The following is a 17,357-nucleotide window of genomic DNA, read 5'->3' as shown; positions in this document are numbered from 1 at the left end:
AAGTAGATCGATTTTCGGATCTATCTATTGATCCTGTAGTCGATATGCCGCCACTGCAACCTAAATACTCACATGAAAACTTTTTTTAACTAATGTACACTTACTTTCAGCACAACTGGTTTTTCATAGCACTGTATTGAATTAATGGTCTTTCCTTTGAACAAATCTCTGATATTCTGTAAATAAACAGAGCAAGGTTAAGCGAATAAATTGCCGTAAATCCTTCATTTTTTGTTTCTATAATTGGTGATTATTTGCTATTAGTTAGTTTTCTAGAATGAATCATTTATTTATTTGTTTGTTGTCACTTTTATCTTGGTGAAATTACTCTTTCATCAGGAAACTTACAAAACTGATATCATGACTGACTTAAAAATATGTCAAAGAAATCAAGGATAACTGTACTTATTAGTGTCTTTTGACTGAGTTGAATTTTGTTAAATGTCTGTTATATGTCAATAAGTTGAAAAGAAGTCAAACACTAATGTACAACACAGCTTGCAATAGTAAGTGTAGATTTCATATTTCAAAAAGTATACATGTATTTGCAGATTATTGATAGTCACTGAAAAAATAATTAGACCTTTAAGGAGATTGATACTTATTGATTTGGACAGAGTCTGCATTGAAAATTGAGTCTGAAATCAACTAACTGTGACCTGTTTACCCCCGGTTTGCAATGAACAGTCCAAAATCACGGTGAGGGTCAAACCATTGTGGTAAAAGGGACAACCTGATAACTGTGGGTGAGTGAAACTACTTGGAAGAAAGATGACTTTAACAAACCATTATAAACCATCTCAAAGTTGACAGGATCTCCATCATACAGGATAGTTAGTTGTTTCATTGCTATGATCAGACACAACTCAAGGACAGACACTCCTGCAATGTGATACAGAATCAAAAGAATATTAGTAAATCAAATTTTCTGATGTTGTTTTCTCTTCCACAAAATATTAAGTTGGTAAAAATCCCATGGAAGAGAAAATAACAAAATCTACTGGATCTTTGTCGGTGTGTCAATAAAGGTTCTGCATGAGTATGTAATATTGCAGTGGCACCCCACTATTATACAACTAGTGTCTCTTAAAGTGAGCAATTCAATCTTAGGTCAGAGGTCACCAAGGTTTTACACCAAAACTACAATGATCACATGATGGTCGTCATTCTAACTGTCTAGTAGACAACTTTGTGGTACTATAGTTGTACAATAAAAGTGTCTACTGGAAAAAGCAAGCTGGAACAGGGACAACCTTCTCTGCTTTGATGCTGATTTATGGACCACTGGTACCGTGAACAGAGCTACTCATCCTTGCAAACATAAAAGTCAAAAAAAAAATATCATAGAATCTGAAAGATTGGACTATTTTACTCACCATGTAACATAGCAGCTTTGGAGTCCATTGTCAAGTATTGGCTGGATTCTAAAAATCTGTACTCTCCAATTGTCAAGTATTGGCAGTGGTCTGGTGTCAATTTACAAACTGGAAGAAGCTGCAACAATAACAAAATTATATCCATGAATAAACAAAACAATGGTCTATAAAGTCTTCTCTTACTCAAAACACACACTTATTTCAACATCACTGACATGATATGGAAATCTAATCAATATCAGCCACACAACTATTTTATGATTGCTGGATCTCTGTTGTACAGATGTTCACAACAAATGTAAATTGCAATTATTAAAGTGGCCTGCAGACACCGACATTGCAAACTTAACAAAGTTTTGTGTCAGTGCTACAATGCTGTACGCTGCAAATTTCATTGTTTGGCAAGTGTGGTAAAACAATTTTGTCTTGTACTGACTGTATTTATTACATAAATGTTACTCACATTTTAATAGATATATTCTGGTTCTACACAAAGATTTTACCTTTTTTGAATTTTACCCACAAAAGTATTCTGTGCCATTTTGAGTGATTTCAACCAAAATGTCAGTTAAAATCTTCTGGCATTGATACTACACTAAACTTCAGTATATTTGTCCCTCTTCAATTTCAACACAAATATCTCAGGATTTGTTCAAGAATGAAGTGTCCTTTACAGAAAGGTTCAATTCAATTTAAGGTGCGGGTTTGACGTCCGATTGTCTTGCCAGAAAATATATTTATTAGATTACAATTTCAGTGAAAAACAAAAGGATATGACACCTCCATAATACTCTTACAGACTAGAACAAACTCAATCACTGGGATGGAGTCCCCTACCTTTAAAGGCCTTTATGGCAATCCCTTGGATCACCTTTGTTCTAGTCTGTAAGAGGATTATGGAGGTGTGATAGCCTTTTTGTTTTCCATTGAAATTGTAATCTGGTGGGTAAATTTTCTGATGAGACAATTCCGCGCCAACGCAGGCCTTTAAACTTGAAACATTTTACTTGTAGATTTTGTACATAGCAGAGGTGCATCCGTATAAACAACTAACAGAGACATCCATATTACAGAGGTGTCCTGACAATACAGATGTCCTGATTATAGGAGTGTCCTTATTATAAAGGTGACCTGATTACAGAGGTTTCCTAAACACAGATGTGTCAAAAAGGATAGGTTTTAGGATACTATTGACTTTTCTCACCAGAAATGACTTCCAAGCTCTGATGTTTTTATCAGAGTGATAGAGTCTCTGCAAGACATCAACTGTCATTGTCTCCTCTGACAATTCCTACAAAGAAAGAAAGCAAAGAGATAATGTCAAGCCTTCCTCACCATTTCAAGTCCAATACTACATCAAAAAGGATATGCCCGCACAACTATTTTTCATTCAATGAAACAGGAAAAAAATAAATACAAGTTTTTTTGAAAATTGCTTATTGTTTTTGATAACAAAACCCACTGATGCCTTCTGAAAGTCATGTCTGCAGTGAGACTGTTCAATTGTGACAGTGCGTATGTCATGATTTTCCACATTGTTAAATGCAGCAGTTATGTTACATGCAGTAACTTATTAGTCCCCCGCGGACGAAGTCCAGCGGGGACTTATAGATTGGGTCCCGTCCGTGTGTCCGTCCGTCCGTCCGTCCGTCCGTCCGTCCGTCTGTCCGTCCGTCATCAACAGTTTCTCAGACACTGCTAAACTGATTTTGTTCAAACTTGGCACAAAGGCATAGGACTATGACCTACAGATGCACGTCGATTTATTTTGTGATACGATCCAATATGGGCGCGAGGCGGCCATTTTATTGCGATTTATCATGTCTTTGGACCATAACTCAGACATCCTTGAGCACATTCTGCTCAAACTTGGCATAAAGGCATATCATCATGGCTTTCATATCCATGTCAAATAATTTTGCGATATGTTTAAATATGGGCACGTGGCGGCCATTTTGTTGCGATTTTTCATGTCTGTGGACCATAACTCAGACATCCTTGAGCACATTCTGCTCAAACTTGGCACAAAAGCATAACACTATGGCTTACATATCCATGTCAAATTATTTTGCAATATGTTCCAATATGGGCGCGTGGCGGCCATTTTGTTGCGATTTTTCATGTCTTTAGATCATAACTCAGACATCCTTGAACCGAACACAGCTACCCAGACCACAGCTACCTAGACACCAAAGATTATAACAAAATGGACAAGCGGGGACTGTGTCATCAACGATGACTTGTTTAACATTAACATGGTATACAGCTATCCTACTGGATTCTTCTCAATATGTTGACTCAGCAATATGAGATGATTTTTAGCACCTAACTGAAATTATAATCTTTACGGCCCTGATACGGCTTTTGCGGCTCGAGGTCGTACGGCGGAAGGGCCCGAGCGTGCGAGGGCCCATACGCCGTACGACCAAGGGCCGCAAAAGCGGTATCAGGGCCATAAAGGTTTTATCATATACCTTATGGAATCATGTAGTTTACATATTCAGCATCAATTTGGAGATAAAAATCCGTGCGATATCAAAAATTCATCGCCATTTGATTCAATATTTCAGAAAAGCGATGGCCACTTCCCGTCATGGATTGACATACATAATGACGCCACTGATGACTGTAGAATTCTAGAAGAGCAACGTTCATAGCCTCCTGTAGTACATGACCAACAGGCTCAGTATAACTTACAATAAATTGACATTACGCTTTTCTTACACCTCGATTTCAGCCTGGATCACAGGCACGCACTCAGTATACACAGGGTTTCACTTGAATTTAGAAATAAAAGCCGATGTCACCGGCGCGGATCCACTGTCGCCACGCGCCACTACGATCTGAGTGAGTAGACGTTTTCCTAATCTCCCGCTGGCTTTGTGTATGAATGGAATGTTTGCGGATAGCAACGCGCGTAGTAACCAGAATCGAGGTAGTTCAGAAATGAACGCGATTGCCCATATTTGGGCACCGGGCTGGGGCGTGATACGTAAAAAAAATGCACGGATCTAAGGGCGCTTCCTCCCATAGTTTACACACAGGCACGTGAATGTAGGTATATGATAAACATGATGTGGCTCTTTTTCACTGATTGGTTTGTGACATCACATGACTTGCTTCAATTAGTGTGCCTTCACTGTGATTGGGTTCATGACATCACATGACCTGCCTCCATGATGTGACCTTTCTTTATGATTTGTTCATAACAACACACAATTTCCATATGATGTGACACTCTTTTGTAATTGGCTCAAAATATCACATGCCTTGCCTCCTTAATCTACCTCTTCTCTGTGATTGGTTCATGATATCACATGACTTACCTTTACATGTTGATGCCATTGCTGCATAAATTTTCTCTCTGGAAATGTTTTTGGAAGACTAAGAATTTCAACAAAGACTTCTTCGTACTCTTCAAATGTAAGTGAACTGAAGATGTGAATTTGTCGATGTGAGAAACGTGATTTCACCCTCTTCTCAAGTAACTCAATGACATCCTGTAAAATCAAGCCAAAGTACTTTGTTTTATTTTTCAGAAATAAAGCAATAAATCAAATAAATAGGACACAAAGTTCAGTTGTCAAAACCTGTCATGTGATTTACTCCTTGAAGATATCTGTCTTACCTGGCTTCACCAAGCAAAGGTTGATCAGACCTTAACCCTTTCCTTTCTATATTATAGAGAAACCTTGTATACCCTTATGGCCTGAATTAAAATTAGCATATAAGACCTGTTCACAACACAGTGCATATCCCTGATATTTTGGAAGTGTTAATGATTAAGTTACATATCATCATAACCGGTATTAAATTTTCTTTTGTTGTAATTAACAACAATGTAACAAATTCTTTGCAAATTGTAACATGTCTAATTTGCATAAATGTATCAAAGTTTGAATTTGAGTACTCTATACCATGGAGGTATACGGTCTTTCTTTAAAACTCCATGTATATTCACATAAAAATGTCTGTTGTCATCTTACAAGTTGTCTTTTTATCTGTCTGTCATCAAAAAAACTCACTGTCACAACAAATATCAGCAATTTGATGCCGAGCTGCACACTGTCCAATTCCACCATTTTTAAAGTTTCTGCACAGATCTGTTGCATAAGCAGAAGAAAACAACTCACTGGCGAGTATGAATATTCAGTTATAGCTGATATGTATATCATTAGAAAGGCCAGGAAATCCCCTTTACAATAATCATTACATTATACCCCCTATAAGAAGAATTGAGTATTCTAATTGGGTTGAAAGTTCACCTACACATGCAGTTCGCCCATGAAAGCACCCTCTATTTCCTACACATTTATTTGCAGTTAGGAAGGAACCCTTTTAAAACCATGGTTTGGTCTAAACTTGTTGTTAACAATGGTGAGTGTGGACCTGTCTATGTGGAATTGGGGGTGAACAGGTTTAGTATTTTTATTGTTGAGTTTACTCCTGTATCACTGCACATCAAAGCAAGACAGACATCATTCTAATATGATGACGAGATCAGTTTTGTGAATATGTATGACATCACAGAGTGAGAGATGTTGGATGTAAAACAAAATTATTGGTCTTCAAGGCTATGCCCACATTCCACATTGTATTCAAATGCCAAATACAATTGTATCAACAACTGTTTGTATTTAAGAACGTCCAACAATTTCTCTGCTGTTGTGACACCATTCTGACAAGTGTTACCGATAAAACTTTAAAAACAAAAGTATATCAGTGTTTTGTGACAAATTTTTGAAATGATCATCTCACTAAAATGTCCCATAAAGGTATATTTTGAAACCTTTACAATCCTATTAAAACATGAAATCTTTAATAAGAGTGACTTACCAGTCTATAAGTGAGTCCACTGACAGCAATGACCTGACTGGGCGATATCAAACTTTACCGGAGAGACTTATACCTGCCTATGAGTAATTCCAATGACTGCAATAGGTGTCTGAGCTGACTGGGCGATATCAAACTTTATCTGAGTGACTTACCAGTCTATAAGTGAGTCCAATGACAGCAATGGGTGTCTGAGCTGACTGGGTGATATCAAACTTTATCGAGTGACTTACAAGTCTATAAGTGAGTCCAATGACTGCAATGGGTGTCTGAGCTGACTGGGTGATATCAAACTTTATCAGAGTGACTTACCAGTCTATAAGTGAGTCCGATGACAGCAATGGGTGTCTGAGCTGACTGGGAGATATCAAACTTTATCTGAGTGACTTACCAGTCTATAAGTGAGTCCAATGACAGCAATGGGTGTCTGAGCTGACTGGGTGATATCAAACTTTATCTGAGTGACTTACCAGTCTACAAGTGAGTCCGATGACAGCAATGGGTGTCTGAGCTGACTGGGTGATATCAAACTTTATCGGAGTGACTTACCAGTCTACAAGTGAGTCCGATAACAGCAATGGGTGTCTGGGCTGACTGGGAGATATCAAACAGATTGTACAACAATGTCTGGTTTTTATGATGTGCAAACAGATCAAATTCATCCAACACAAAAAGGATTGGCCGCGATGTCTTGTCACCTGCAACACAGAAAAATCATTCCAATTTGGTGAAAATAGACATGAAGCCATTAAATTACCAGCATGCAAGTGCCTCAGTGTTCCATGTGTGACCCGTTTGATCACAAAATGATTTCAGTGGTAAAGATAGATCCCTGCATAGTGACAAGGATAATAATTTAGCAACACTACTACGGTCAAATATTCATTATTACAATTAGTGGCAACGTTTGGTGTATTTTTCCTCATTTTATTTCTATCTCAGATAGTTATCCTAAAATTACAAATGAACAAATTGCACCACAATTTCAACAAATTACCTAGGAAGAAACCGTAAATGTGAAGTCCGGGAAAAACTGGTCTGTGACATTTACACTTACAGATGTGTCTGTTTTTGAGTTGTGGTGCTGTACTCATGAATATTCATACCAACTTAGAAAATGCAGAAATCACTGTTGATTGTGCCAAGCATCAAAGCAGAATCTTACATAATGAATCCTACGCTGGCGCTGAGCTAGAAACAAACTATAGCCGGGCATAGTAACAAACTTGACTTTTTAGTTTCCCTTTTCAGGTCCATGAGAGATTTATATGGTCAAATCTGTACTCGACTGAAGGAGAGGTGATTATCAGAAATCACACAGAGACAACTACTTACCACTTTTCAATGCCTCTAGAAGAAACGCCAGTGTTTCTGCAAATGAGCCCTGTGAAATTAAAAAATGAAAGATTTCAGAAACGATGTACATAACAAGTATGCAGGTGGCAGCCCAGGGGGTTTGTGTACGTGTGTGTGGGAGGGGAGGGGAGAAAGAGGTGAAAAATGTCTACTGGATATGGAACACTCTGAAGTTAGACAAACAAGATAACATAAAATACTGTTTCTCTACAGAAGATGTCACATGATCACACTGCCTTTGATCATTTCTTGTCTTCATTATACGTTGTCTAAAATTAAACTACTGTCAATGCACACATGTATACTGGTACCACTATACAATGCAGTACATGTATACAGGTACCACCATACAATACTAGTACCACTGGACATGTATACTGGTACCACTATACAATACCAGTACCACTGTACATGTATACTGGTACCACCATACAATACCAGTACCACTGTACATGTATACTGGTACCACTATACAATACCAGTACCACTGTACATGTATACTGGTACCACTATACAATAACAGTACCACTGTACATGTATACTGGTACCACTATACAATACCAGTACCACTGTACATGTATAATGGTACCACTATACAATAACAGTACCAGTGCAGGGTTTGCTCTGGCTACTCAAGCTGATTAGCCTTTTTGGCTAATACAGTGTGAACACAAGTAGCCAGATTTTTCTTTTGAGAGGTGAGGTCAAGGGTCACACATTCATCTCCAAGGGTCAAAGGTGATATCATTAAATACTCAAGAGTAATGATAACCAAATATTTCAGGTCTGCCACTTTCTCATCATCATATGTATCCTCAGTGCTGCTTTAATAGTTCAATAAAAAGAATGCTTCGTATCAAAACTCATGCATGACTATTGAACACCACTTGAACTTTCAAACGTCATCCAAAGAAATTGTGAAGTACAAAAAATACAGAAAAAGAGTAACATCCTCAAGATCTTCATGAACGTGGCATGGCATGCCAAAAGACAGCAAAACTCAGTAACAATTTCCAAGCTAAGTAAACAGTGTTTTACAAAGCTGTTTTAAATCAAACTGGTTTGCACAATCCCTCGATATAGAAGTGACATTTTGGTGACATTTCAGCTTGAATCATACCTTGAGATAAAATATAAACGTGAAACAAAGACATCATGTGTGCTGCCATTCACGTTCAAGAGCATGGTGTGAACCCGTGAACTGGCATGTGCATTGGCTGCACGTAAAAGCAACTCTACTTTCCAAGATCAAACGGTCCGTGTCTTGTTAAAACAACAGCATAGCAGTGAAAATTGTAATGGTCACCGGTAAAACCGCTCTTCACAGATGAAAAGATGATCGCTGAAAACAACTGAAATTGCATGTTTAGACTTGGACTATGACAACCTCCCGGGAAAACAGGACAGCGTGAACGTGAACAATGGCGGACGTAACTAGAGTGGGACTATTCTATTTAGGTAACGGGGGACATTTCGGAGGGGCACAAGTACATGTATTGGGTATACGTGCCATTTTGCTCACGATACTATCACGGGAACTTCGATGTCCCATTAGCTTCTTTTATCTGAAAAGTAATTTTACCAACTTGTACGACCCATTATACTCCGAAAACACAAATTTTGAGTCGCCAGTCTGGCGATTGTTCTGACCGTCTGAGTCGCCAATGAGTGAATCAATTCGCCATTTGCCATCTGGCGAGCGGTAGCGCGAACACTGCACTGTACATATATACTGGTACCACTATACAATACCAGTACCACTGGACATGTATACTGGTACCACTATACAATACCAATACTACTGTACATGTATACTAGTACCACCATACAATACCAGTACCACTGTACATGTATACTGGTACCACTATGCAATATCAGTACCTCTGTACATGTATAGTGGTACCACCATACAATACCAGTACCACTGTACATGTATACTGGTGCCACTATACGATACCAGTACCTCTGTACATGTATACTGGTACCACTATACAATACCAGTACCACTGTACATGTATACTGGTACCACTATACAATACCAGTACCACTGTACATGTATACTGGTACCACTATACAATACCAGTACCACTGTACATGTATACTGGTACCACCATACAATACCAGTACCACTGTACATGTATACTGGTACCACTATACAATACCAGTACCGCTGTACATGTATACTGGTACCACTATACAATAACAGTACCACTGTACATGTATACTGGTACCACTATACAATTCCAGTACCACTGTACATGTATACTGGTACCACTATACAATACCAGTACCACTGTACATGTATACTGGTACCACTATACAACAAGTCATCGTTGATGACGCAGTCCCCACTTGTTAATGGGTGCTTTGATTACAGGTCCTCAGAGAGGATAGAGTCCTCTTCATTAGGTCTGTGATAAAAATACTTTTGAATGAATTCGCTTGATACATGTCTGAGTTATGGTTCAGGACATGAAAAAATCGTAACAAAATGGTCGCACAGTGGCCATATTGGATCGCATCACAAAACAAATTGATGTGCATAGCTATGACATTGGTCGATGTCCTTGTACCAACTTTGAATAAAATCGGTTGAAACATGCAGATATGCCTGAGAAATGGCTCTGTACATGAAAAAATCGTAATAAAATGGCCGCCTGGCGGCCATATTGGATCGTATCACAAAACAGATTGACGTGCATATGTATGACATAGGTCAATGTCCTTGTACCAACTTTGAATAAAATCGGTTGAGATATGCCCGAGTTATGGCTCTGTACATGAAAAAATCGTAATAAAATGGCCGCAGAGCGGCCATTTTGGATCGTATCACAAAACAAATTGACGTGCACAGCTATGACATTTGTCAATAACCTTGTACCAAATTTGAATAAAATCAGTTGAAACATGCCTGAGTAATGGCTCTGTACATGAAAAAAATTGTAATAAAATGGCCGCCTGGCGGCCATATTGGATCGTATCACAAAACAAATTGACGTGCATATCTATGACATTGGTCAATGTCCTTGTACCAACTTTGAATAAAATCGGTTGGAACATGCCTGAGTAATGGCTCTGTACATGAAAAAATCATAATAAAATGGCCGCCTGGTGGCCATATTGGATTGCATCACAAAACAAATTGACGTGCATCTGTATGACATATGAAGTAATCCTTGTAAAAAGTTTGAATGAAATCGCTCCAGGCATCTCTGAGATATCTGCATGAACGGACAGACAGACGGACGCACACACGCACGAACGCACGCCACGCACGCACATGACCAAACCTATAAGTCCCCCCGGACGGTGTCCGTGGGGACTATAACAGTACCACTGCACATGTATCTGGTACCACTATACAATACCAGTACCACTGTACATGTATACTGGTACCACTATACAATACCAGTACCAGCTGTACATGTATACTGGTACCACTATACAATACCAGTACCACTGGACATGTATACTGGTACCACTATACAATACCAATACCACTGTACATGTATAATGGTATCACTATACAAGCGTAATAACACTTATTCTTCCAGACCTAATCAACACAGACAGGGCTGTCATTTATAGCCGGTCACCGGCGGCAAATCGCCGTCTGACACAGGTCTTGCCGCCGCCTGTTTTCCCTATTCAAGGCCTGCAATAATGATCTTTACACACGTTATGAATTCTTTCCTGTCCCAATTCTACCGTTGGCTGCGCTGTGCTACAGAGGCGCAGCCCCTAAGGCTCGTTGGTAGCCGATTTCTGATTGGTTTCAATCGTACTGTCAAAATGCTTTGCGTGTTGTGATTGGTTTTCGGACGTACACGATCGATATAGGCTACGAAAAGAACGACAGCCACGTTGGATATATATATGTATGGGTCCAAAAAAGACCCCGAGAGGCTTACACTAGCTTTGGAGATAAAAGTAATGTCAATTTGTAAATCATTTTATTTTCCTGAGGAATTTCAGTGATCGGGGGTTCAATCCATCAGTGGTATAGCATGCAATGTGATTTCACGCCGCGTCTGAGCAAAATGCCATAGCATTACGTGTATTTAGCGCGACTGGAATTTTTGATTTGTTTTCCCGTTTGCAGATCGTGAACACTCTTTACAATGAGTAAGAATCGTTTACTCAGCGCAAAAAAAAACTTTGTGGGGATTGACACAATTTTTAGTGAGTTTTGACTACCACTGAATTTGTTTGCACCAAGCCGCCGTTCTATGAAATGTATTCTTACGGTAGTACATGCTGTGTACTGTGGTTGTTTCGAAGGCCCGAGTATTGAAGTTTGATAAATATTTTCCGACATCCGAAATCTTTCCTCAAAAGCAAATATCGGTATTCCGATCCTTCAAAATCATTTACCAAGACCAACATTTTTTTAATGTTTAGGGCAATCAAAAAATTTAGCTAGGCTTGACTATATACTTTCGCGGTATCTTGCACGTACGCATACGGCGGTAAACCATGTTTTGAATATGGATATATCATGCATGTAGTGAGCCTACCCACTTGGCCGGCGTGGGTTTCGACAAAACTCTGACTACTGTGAGGGATATCAGAATAGATAGTCATCAGGAGAAAAGATTTGATCGTTAACTTTCACGCGCAAGGATTTACTACGTAAATAAATCAACATATTCTCAATCTTGTCGATTGAGAGGCCGACGGACAACGAAGCCACGCATTTTCATTGTAAGTATGTAATTGTTTGTATGACGTAGCGTCTACTCAAATTGTCTCTGGTAATGGTCTCGTATTTACCCCATTACATTTGTAAATTTTCACACTGGAAATTCATAGCCGGTAACTCTGTGGAGAGGTCTTGAAACAGACAAAATAAAATTACAGCAGTATCAACCAGACGCAGATCGGAATTTTTTGTCGTGACGTTAATATGGTCACATCAGTTTTGCAGTGGGGACAAGATTTTGTTTAATTCTAATACGATTAGCTGTTATTGAATGGGAACGTATTTTTTTTATTGAATTACTTTCTGCAGATGTTGTTTCTTAAGAAATAGTTTCTAAAGCTACATCTGAAGGAATAGTTTTTGCAGATGTAGTTTCTGAAGCTACTGTTTCATCAGCCTGAGAATCACACAATATTGAGGTATTTCAGCTGGTACTGCCATACAAGCCTTGGGCTTAGATGAGTACTCCAGTGATTCTGATTATGGTTCAGATTATGATCTTTATTAAGCAGGTTGTAATTCAACAGAATTTGTATGCAAATAATAATAACCTGGTGTATCAATAAACATATAAACTCTGTAATACTTCTGTTTGTCTTTCATAATTTATTTCACAAGATTCAATTTCATGTTACTTTTGATACTTCAGTTATAATAAACTTGACAGTAAATTGCCCTCAAAAGTGCCACCACAGGCCACCAATTGAAGATGAATAATTAGAAAAGCTTCAGCTTCAGGAGGGGGGACACCCCCTCCTGGCCTCCCCCCGCGTGCGCTTGCGCGCACGCCTTGCTCCGCTTCGCTCCGCACAAGGCTGTACCCTCCTGTTCTTTCACTTGTACCCTTCTATTCTGAAAAACATTGACAGCCCTGCACAGATATAATGTGAGGCTGTCAATATAATGTTGAAATTTTAAACAAATTTTCTGTATATTGTAAACTTATTTGATACTCTGAATTGAATATAAGTTGCATTCTACCTGCATGGTAACACAATTTATAATTTTTATCTTTGACCTAAGTCCAGTAACCTCAGCAATGCTATCACTTACAAAGACTTTATCTCCAAGGGTATTTTCCAGTTGTAGCTGTCTTGTAATTTCCTTGAGAGCAATCCTATCATCTGTCTGAAGTAAACCATTCAAGTTGACTTGTAATAAATTATCTTTGGCTACATTGTCTGATTTCACTTCATCCAGTACCCTAGCAGCTATAGGCAAATCAAATCCATATCATTCACTAGATTTCTGTAAGTGTACTCTTTACACCCCTACATTACATTATATGGACTGAACCATGATGTTACAAACAAAGGATGAAACCATTGCGTGATGAATTTTGGGATAAAGTTTACAAACTGAAATATCTGTTTTCATTGTCTTAGAGGTCCCGATGACTCAAATTGGTGATCAATATCGACTAAGAAAATCACTGTTCATCAAAAACAGTTTGTGTTAAAGATAAAGTAAATAACTAAATAAAATAAATAAATTTCAAGGGAATGGATTAAATTTCTCAACTTTGATGCTTGATAATTTTTGTTTGATAATGCCAAAATGATTTCAGGTCAGTGACATGAAATCATGCTGGAACAAGTGCGCCCTCTACAACAAGCTATTCCTGTTCTGAGTAAAGTGCCTTTTTCAACAAAGCCTGTCAAATAATGTAATATTGCATAAATTATTCACTGGGATTTTATTTCATGAATAAAATCCACTTTTCAAGAAAATCCCAGTGAAAATATTATCAAACATCAAAGTTGTGAATTTAATCCATTCACACTAGTGTTCACATATTGTCAAAGCAATAATCTTTTGACTATTGCAATTACACTGCCCAATCACAGGATGAGGTACCCATTAGCCACTGCCCAATCACAAGATGAGGTACCATTAGCCACTGGCCCATCACAGGATGAGGTATCCATTAGCCACTGCCCAATCACAGGATGAGGTACCCATTAGTCACTGCCCAATCACAGGATGAGGTACCCATTAGCCACTGCCCAATCACAGGATGAGGTACCCATTAGCCACTGCCCAATCACAGGATGAGGTACCCATTAGCCACTGCCCAATCACAGGATGAGGTACCCATCAGCCACTGCCCAAATGGAGCAATGAGTAAAATGCCTTGCTCAGGGCACAACAGTAGAGTGCCTTGCTCAAGGGCGCAACAACCGTGCGGTGTCTTGAACTCACCATCCTCTGACAGTGAATCCATTACTCTGGACTTACCATGTCTCAAACTCACCATACTCTGACAGTGAATCCATTACTCTGGACTTACCATGTCTCAAACTCACCATACTCTGACAGTGAATCCATTACTCTGGACTTACCATGTCTCAAACTCACCATACTCTGACAGTGAATCCATTACTCTGGACTTACCATGTCTCAAACTCACCATACTCTGACAGTGAATCCATTACTCTGGACTTACCATGTCTCAAACTCACCATACTCTGATTGTGAGACTGGTAACTTAACTACTGCCCACAGTGCCTCCATGTGAGACTGGTAACCTACTCTACTGCCCCACAGTGCCTCCATGTGAGACTGGTAACCTAACTACTGCCCCACAGTGCCTCCATGTGAGACTGGTAACCTAACTACTGCCCCCAGTGCCTCCATGTTAGACTGGTAACCTAACTACTGCCCCACAGTGCCTCCATGTGAGACTGGTAACCTAACTACTGCCCCACAGTGCCTCCATGTGAGACTGGTAACCTAGCTACTGCCCCCACATTGTACAAGATGTTGCATTGTTGTTGTTTACAACTGAAGTCAAAGTTAGAACTAAATTCATTAGTCTACAAAAGCGGTAGCTATGAATTGTAGCAGTGCTGTGACATATTGATTGTGCTCAGGTCAGAGGTTATTCTCACAGGACCCCATGGCGATGACCCATGACCCAAGCATGATCAAGACACCACAGCTCCACTGCATATTCACAGAGCCGTTCACATTTCACATCTGCAAGCTACAGGCCGGCTGTACTGACAAGTTGAATATCAGGTATTTAAACATCATTTGTAATCCCCCTAAATTAGAACCAAATCCCCCCCAAAAAATGTTATCATGCAGAGGGCAACATCCCCCCCCCAGTGAGAGAAACCTGGTGAAAACACTGATGGAGAACCAACCATAAAATGTCAAAAGCAGTCTTAATATCAGTAGATATTTTCCTGATTCATGGGGAGAGGGGTATTTCCATTTTTGTTCAGTGAACACTGTCTTTGATCTATTAAAGGTATAAAAAGAAAATATTCTATTCTTACCATTGTTTTACCACTGCCTCTGGGACCAATCACTAAAGCTGAGTTGCTTTCCCCCATGGAAACACATCTTCTCATAAGATCTAAAAGATGTCTAGAATGAAACACAACCAATGTTCGTATCATAAAGGTACTGGAGATGACAGTGTTGAGTACGATCTAAACCCATATACTGTGATTTTTCAAGTATTGCAGAGCAGTAAGGATGATACACACTGATGGAAAACTGAAATGATTTTATTGTTTCGTCACGCCTGCAAAGCATGTGTGGACGTCGTCAACCCCGCCCCGTAGCCAACATCTTTCCCAGCGATTCTGAACGGTCCCCACCACAGTCGCTTGTGAACCGATACACGACGGCAGCTGTGTGGTGAGCATTATTTTGTAGGGGTCCGGACACTTCGCACCAAAACCAGTTCGCCCCACACAACTTCGTCCCAAAACCATTTCGCACCAAAACCACCTCGTCCCAAGTACTACCTCGTCCAACGCCACTTCGCCCCAAGTACCACCTCGTACTAAAACCACATCACTTACCGTATAGTTCCGTCAACTCGTCCTAAAACATCGATGTCACGATGTATCATAACGTTGTTTTTACCTGCAACTTGGCTACCACGAACCATTTATTCTTCCATGAAACCATACCATATATTAGAATAAAGAAACACACAAACTACTAAATGGTACATTTCAGGTGCTGTGCGCGGTATTGCACAATGCGGTGTCATTTTCTCAAAATGTGTACAATTTCAAGATTTCAGGCCTGCGATGGTAGAAAGGTGATTAAAACTTCACTGGCAGTGGTTGGTTATTTTCAGCTTTTAACGGTTACCGATAAATTGGGGAGTTAAGTGGTGTTTTTTTCGGGTCGCAATGGTTTTGGGCGACGTGATTTTTGGGGCGAAGACGTTTTGGTACGAGGTTGTTTTGGTGCGAAGTGGTTTTGGTGCGAAATGGTGTGGGACGAGATGGTATGGTGCGAACTGTTTTGGTGCGAAGTGTCTGGGAACCATCTTGTAATGCACACCGTACCAACCTAGAATCCTACACGTCGCTTGCCTCGGAGTAGCTCTGCATGGCAGGGCTGTGTTTTACCAGCGTTATGCAGAGCTAGCCTCGGAGGTACGGAGGCAAATGGACGTGTAGGACTCTAGGCTTATGGGCTACGGAACTGCAGCCAGCAGTGGGCTGTGGCTGTATTATACCTTGCTGCGAATCCGTAGCCTCTACCACTCGGGTAGGTTGGTCATTGGAGTGCCACTCCCAGCAGAACACGTCAAGGAGTGGCAGGGCTCGTTTTCGCAGCAATATTATACCTATTGTGGAATAGAGTCAAAACGGCAGTGGATCGAAGCAACAACAAACTACGAACCTCCTCTGGCTGTCAAGGCCGTACACTTTCGTTTGAACTGACTTCTGAGAAAGTCTCTCTCTCAAAATCCGCTGGACTTCACGAAGCCACTCATCTTCACTGCGTTTGACGATAGACTTCCTACGAAACATGACGGACTTTTCACAGGCTAAGTTGAACACTTTAAGAAAGAAGAGTTTTTCGTGGACTAAAGTACCATGTATCCAGAAGTCCTTCGGCAATCTAACATGTGGATAAGAATGGTACAATAGCAACCTGAACACTTTATACGCTGTTCCAGTAGCAGGCGGTAGAAGTTGCAACTGAAAAATGACCTGAGGGCAGCGCTGCCCTCAGGGCAGCTCAGAGCCGAGTAAACATGTGCACAACATTCAATGACGTCACAAATTATTTGAAATTTGTACCCATCCGCGTAAGCGCGGCAAGAACCCAAG

General features: G+C 39.9%; 1 pseudogene; it reads right to left on the bottom strand.

Annotated features, from left to right (window-relative positions):
* LOC139128208 (origin recognition complex subunit 4-like) overlaps window positions 1-17,357 on the bottom strand; it is a 26,121-nt pseudogene extending 8,764 nt beyond the window's left edge.

This window comes from Ptychodera flava, unplaced genomic scaffold (assembly GCF_041260155.1).
Source record: "Ptychodera flava strain L36383 unplaced genomic scaffold, AS_Pfla_20210202 Scaffold_45__1_contigs__length_1260105_pilon, whole genome shotgun sequence".
Classification (NCBI taxonomy): domain Eukaryota; kingdom Metazoa; phylum Hemichordata; class Enteropneusta; family Ptychoderidae; genus Ptychodera; species Ptychodera flava.
This window is presented reverse-complemented; position numbering and strand designations above follow the sequence as displayed.